We start from the raw sequence: 6,973 nt of genomic DNA on the forward strand, positions 1-6,973 counted from the left end.
CATACATACATACACACACAGACACACAGACACACACACACATGCATAAACACACAAACCACACTCACACACACACACACACACACACACACAACACATGAACACGTGTCCAAATAGAAAGAGACAAAGAGAGAAAGAATGAGAGGGAGATGCACACCTACGCATGTATATGTTAAACAAATAGCGCACATCTTCCAATACAGTACATATTAGGGATCCAAACCCTAATCCAAATACGTTATTCGGTAAAGCACAGATAATGGGATGTAAACAGGTAATTTCTTCTGCGTTAAAATTAGGGGGGGAAAGACAGCTCCATAACTGGCATACATCAGCCACTGTTTCTTAAAAATCAATTAACATCTCATATACCACAAGATTAAAGATTGCCAGAAAAAAGTGTATCTAGGAGATAGCCACGTGCAGACGTGACGTATTTAGTGTCCGCTGAAGAGTTGTGAGTCATGTCGCGAGCCATCCCGTTGCATCATCATACGCACGTTGGCTGCAGCTGGTGACTTGTGTGTCCACTGGCAGCATACACTTCAGTAAGACAAATCAATGATCATTATGCCATGATTGATCTGTAAGAAACCTTTAAAACAGTAACCTGGTACAGTGTCTGGAGTGAAGGAAATTGTATAAAACATGTAAAATATGCGTCCTCTGGCCATGGTGAAGACTAAAGTATTTCTTTCATATTAGTAGGCTAGCTAAGGTTTTACACAATGCCATGGCTATTGATAAAAACAGCTTACGTAGGTAATCAATAATAGCATATCAATTTAAATAATAATTGGCCTAATGAACAGTGGCAGGTTACCTAGCGATGGACTCCACAGCACCTCTTGCAAAAAGCGTTGAAACCAGTAGTGGGAGTGGGAGTACTTTACAACCAACCTAACTGATGGGACCCAAAGTTAGCTGCAAATTCTGCAAAGCCACAATAAGCAGAGGCAGGGATCTGAAACACCTCACAACATCAGTAATGCATAACCATATGCATCTCAAACATCCCTCTGTGACCATGTCTTCCCAGGTCCCCGAGGGCTAATACCCAGCCCAAACCACCAATAATGGCCAGTGTTCAATTCAAAAACACCATACCCAGACAACCACCACTACTTCCAAGCAAATTACAGAAACTTTGGGTGAAATGATTTGCCAGGACCTCTTGCCCGACTCAATTGTTGAAAACATGGGTGACCGTAAGCTCTTAACAGTCACTGCCCCATGCTACAGGGTTGTTGTAAAACAAAGGTGAAAAAAATCCTTGTTAAGAATGGAGTACACCCTCAGTCATTTGGAAAGCATCACAGTTAATTATATGCTTCACAAATAAATAAATCAAATCAATTTGATGCTTCGGAAGCACGCCAATTGCATCACCAAGAAGATTACGTTCGAAAAAATACAACGCATGCCCAATTTGATATGACGTCCGGAATAAACCACTCCCATGTCTGGTCTTCTAATACAAATACAGAGACAAATAATGTTGCCGGTTTAACAGATGCAAATACAGTGCAGCTAACGACGTCTTGTACATACAGTATAAATGACTGACTAACATATATGCCCTATGTCTTTCCTATTGAGCCTATACTGACACAACATGATCTAAAAGACATGGCACATTTAGAAAGCAGACAAAATTGGGGTCATAGACGTCTTACTAGTCTGGACTTGGGAAGACAGCACAGTCTGGTTCCCCGGGGCCAACAAAGGGAAGCCATTTTGAACACTATTATTATTTCATTAGAGATGATCTGAGTCTAGATTTAGAGAAAGGACCGTAATTCCTTAATTGCCAGTAAATGACCAGCCCTGTTTTACACAATGCAACACACAATTTCAGTGCATTTCTCTTCCTGTCTGTCTGCATGTGGTTGTGCATAAGAGTGTCCCTGTCCCATGCCTGGCCTTTTTGAGTAATCTAAGGTTATCACACTTCCATCACTTAGATGTGTTATAAATAACAGATTCGATTCGATAATGGCGAATGAATAATGACTTTAGATTAAATGAATCAGGCATATTGTTTGACATGCAAACCTGATAATGACCCATAATGACAGAGGAAAAAACTGATTTAAAAAACAAAATTGGACACTTGATGGAACACTCTGCTTTCTAATACACATGTAATTTAGTATCCTTTGTTAACTAAGCTCAGGTTTATCCTGTGACATTCTTCTTCACATTTTTCTCAATTTAATTGGCCCATTTATGTGAAACTCAATATTATGATTTTGAAAGGCCCACACCTCTGAATAAATGTCCCTGCAGTGCGGTGCAGCCAGACGCCCAGCCATGTCTTTCAAAGACTTCAGGAAGAGAACTAGAACTAGGAATGACCAAGGGCTTTCAAAAGCTTCATAAAGAGAACTAGGAATGACCAAGGGCTTTCAAAGACTTCATAAAGAGAACTAGGAATGACCAAGGGCTTTCAAAGACTTCAGGAAGAGAACTAGGAATGACCAAGGGCTTTCAAAGACTTCAGAAAGAGAACTAGGATTGACCAAGGGCTTTCAAAGACTTCAGAAAGAGAACTAGGATTGACCAAGGGCTTTCAAAGACTTCAGGAAGAGAACTAGGAATGACCAAGGGCTTTCAAAGACTTCAGAAAGAGAACTAGGAATGACCAAGGGCTTTCAAAGACTTCAGGATTAGAACTAGGAATGACCAAGGGCTTTCAAAGACTTCAGAAAGAGAACTAGGAATGACCAAGGGCTTTCAAAGACTTCAGGATTAGAACTAGTAAAGACCAAGGGTGTAACACTGCTTGTTCTTTGATTTAAATCAAATTTGATTGCATCAGCAACATAAATACTGCTTTCTGTTTTGCTAAAACCAGGCCACATTCAATGGGAATCTCTTAGCATATTCTACAAATCCGTGTTTTAACTCAAACGCTACTTCTAGAGCTTGAGTGAAATCAGTGGCCCCTGCAGACACGGCTCCTGAGGCCCCTGAACACCTGTAGACAGACCTGAAGCTGGGGGTTCACTGGCACTGGCTCACCCATTGGACTAAGCCTGGGAGATTCAGCACTGCACAAATCAAATAGCTTATGGAGACTTGACCAAGAGGACTAAAGTTGGGATTGCTGCCCAAAGTGCTTCTTTAAAGGTCAAAATAAAGGCCCTGAAAACTGTAATGTGTCCAAAAAGAAGTGTCCCATTGCATACGTAGGTCAACTTGTCTGAATGAATGTATGTATGTATGTATGTATGTATCTATGTATGTATGTATGTATGTATGTATGTATGTATGTATGTATGTATGTATGTATGTATGTATGTATGTATGTATGTATGTATGTATGTATGTATGTATGTATGTATGTATGTATGTATGTATGTATGTATGTATGTATGTACGTATGTTTGTAAGTATGCATATGCATGTATGCTTTTTATACCTTTTAGCTTTGTTTTGTTTTTTGTTGCTTTGTGTTTGTGTGTGTGTGTGTGTTGACTTTCACTTAGTGCGTAGAACCCCTTTCATGTGCAAGCATGAATAGGTAAGAATGATCTCTTTTGTCAGGCAGTCTTGCGTATGCGTATGTATACAGACATGTGTGTGTGTGTATAAGTGTGTGTGTGAAGGTGTGTGTTTATGTGTGTATGTGTGTGTGCATGTACGTGTGTGTATGTGAATGTGTATGTGTATGTGTATGTGTATGTGTATGTGTATGTGTATGTGTATGTGTATGTGTATGTGTATGTGTATGTGTATGTGTATGTGTATGTGTATGTGTATGTGTGCGTGTGCGTGTGCGTGTGCGTGTTTGTGTGTGTTTGTGTGTGTGTGTGTGTGTGTGTGTGTGTGTGTGTGTGTGTGTGTGTGTGTGTGTGTGTGTGTGTGTGTGTGTGTGTGTGTGTGTGTGTGTGTGTGTGTGTGTGTGTGTGTGTGTGTGTGTGTGTGTGTGTGTGTCAGAAGAGGGGGCCATCTGGGGGAGGCTGCAGACCATTAAGGAAATTGATGAAAATCTCAGTGGTGCTCTCCGCTGCTCGGGAGCCTGACGTCAGAGACTGCGTCACGGGCAGCCCTCTACACACACACACACACACACACACACACACACACACACACACACACACACACACACAGAGACTGCGTCACGGGCAGCCCTCTACCGCGCTCCCACAGGTCCCTCAACACACACACACACACACACACACACACACACACACACATACACACACACTGCGTCACGGGCAGCCCTCTCCCGCGCTCCAACAGGTCCCGGCCACGGGAAAGATCTCACAATTACCCTGCATCATCGCTCTCGAACACTCGCCCCCTCACTCACTCAGCCACCCCCTCAACACACACACACACACACACACACACACACACACACACACACACACACACACACACACACACACACACACACACCTCTATCTCTGTATCTCCTTTGGCTCAATACCTCCTCTAAGTGTCCTTTCCATGCCTCTTTTTTGTCCTCATTTCGGCACATTTCCTACTGCAACCTCTTCATGGCTGATCTCTTTCTCTGTCTCTTTCTCTCTCTCTCGCTCTCTCTCTCTCTCTCTCTCTCTCTCTCTCTCTCTCTCTCTCTCTCTCCTTCTCAGCCCCCCCATCACTTTCTCCTACTCAGCCCCCCCTCCCCCCCCTCCCCCCTCTCAATGTTCTGCTCTTTTACCACTTGATGCTCTCTTCCTGTGAGTTCCTCATGCCTGTGAGCTATGGGCTCGAGGTTTGGAAAGTCTTTCATATAAACTGATTGAATTTGATCTATTTTTTTTTTTCCTTTTTCTGTCTTTCATCCCTGCCCCCCACTCTCTCTGTCCCTCTCTTTCTCTCTCTCCTTCTCCCCCTCTCTGTCTCTCTTTCTCCCCTCCTCTCTCTCTCTTTCCCCCTCTCTGTAATCTCTCTCTTTCTCCCCGCACTCTGTCTCTTGTCTCAGCTTCTCTTTATTCATGCATGCATGCATGAGTGTGACTCTGATTGCCTATGTGCTTGACTGTTTTAATGTGTGTGTGTGTGTGTGTGTGTGCGTGCAATTGACTATGCAAATCCTGGCGCCTGTTTGTATGTGCACGTGGTTTGTGTGTGTGTGTGTGTGTGTGTGTGTGTGTGTGTTTTCATGACTATTTACTGCTCCTTGACTGTCATTGCATCACCATGGTAACCCAGAATGGACAACCTTGTCAAGGCTCTGTGGTTTTTGTATGTATTTCTCTCTCTCTCTCTCTCTTTCTCTCTCTCTCTCACTCTCTTTCTTTCTGTGTGTGTGTGTGTGTGTGTGTGTGTGTGTGTGTGTGTGTGTGTGTTTCACTACTATGAAACATTGCACAACATATCTAAGCAAATGGATCTCCTTCTCTCTCTCTCCTGCTTTCTTTCTGTGTGTGTGTGTCTCTCAAACATACCTTTTATTTTGCGGAAGTGTTATTATTACCCACACACCTGCACAGACTGCTTTGAATAATCGTACGCACTTTGACAGGTACGTGTTATGTTTACATCTCACAGATCGACCTGTGAGTTTAAATGGTTTATTTATTTGCTTTGTTTTTCATAGGAGCGCTCATTGCAGCTCACACACAAACAAATAGGCTACTAATGAAAGCATCTGTATATTAACGGACATATTTAACATTCATAGGAGAGGTTCATTAAACAATTCCTCCTTCTGGCAATGAAACACAGCAGACTAGATCTATGTCTAGATCTCTCTGAGACTTGACTGAGTCAGACTCCGAAACTGAATGCAATTTTGCTCTGTCAAGGTTGCCCTGGTCATATCTGTTAATATATTGAAATCGCACCTGGTATGTCAGATGCTGTTAGTGGACTGAGATTGGACGAGGACATGCACAGTCTGTACAAGAAGCTGCTTCCCTTGACTTAGATGAGAAGGGACAAGAGTGTTCTGTCCAGGGCTTTATATTCAAAATATCTATTACGAGGAAAAGAAAATTCAGTTTTAAAACCGGTATTCCATGTCACATTTTATGACAATTTAGAGTCCCATATTATCTTCCACTTAGTAATTATATGACTAAAGATTTTCAAATGTTTTTGCATCATTACTTGAGGTGAATATAATTGTGTGGAACTGTGTGGAATTGTATGAGCAACCCAAACAGGTCAATCATGTAATTATGTTCAGACCTCAGCTGTCGCCCAATTAAAACAAAAACAAATTATCACTTTGTCTAAGAAGAAACCTCACAAGTACAGCTGCTGAGTGAAGCTTTCATCCAAGGTGTTCTTGTTTTTTAAACAAACCTTGTGTGCCGGATTGAAATTGCTTTTACCTTCGCTGTAGGCCAGGGGTTTTCAACCTTTTTCAGCCCAAGGACCCCTTGGCTGAGAGAGACACTGAGCAGGGACCCCCACCCCCACCGCCCCAGATTTGGGCCTGATATTCATATATTTGATTTGGAACTAAGTGTCAGTCACACACACACACACACACACACACACACACACACACACACACACACACACACTCCCCCTACACATGTTTGAATAGAATTACACTTCATCTGTGACACACAACTTCTTTCAATCTATTCTGGTTATTATTGACATTTGTTCTCCCTTACAGTTAGCCATCACTCTGTATTAAATCAGGGAGGGACAAATGATTGAGTAGTTTGAGAAGCTTAAGTAGCCTATGGATGAAATATCTCATACCTTGTGAGAGATCTGACGTCAGGGAAATCATCACTCATGTCTTTGGCAACAACATTCTCCCTATGAAGCATGCAGTGCGTCATACATGGCTCTTGCACGTCTGTGCACATCGCAACACATTTTGGCCAGGCTATATCATGTTCACGGGAAAAAAAACAAAAAGCTGGGCGTCGTTTGACACGTCGGTGGATTCAACTTATTGTAATGCAAAATAATCAGCCTTCGGGAGTTTTGCAATTGCGACTAGGAGTGCCCTCACATCAGCTGCCAATTCATCAATAGGACGGCATTGGGA

Source organism: Sprattus sprattus (genome assembly GCF_963457725.1).
Source record: "Sprattus sprattus genome assembly, chromosome: 6".
Classification (NCBI taxonomy): domain Eukaryota; kingdom Metazoa; phylum Chordata; class Actinopteri; order Clupeiformes; family Clupeidae; genus Sprattus; species Sprattus sprattus.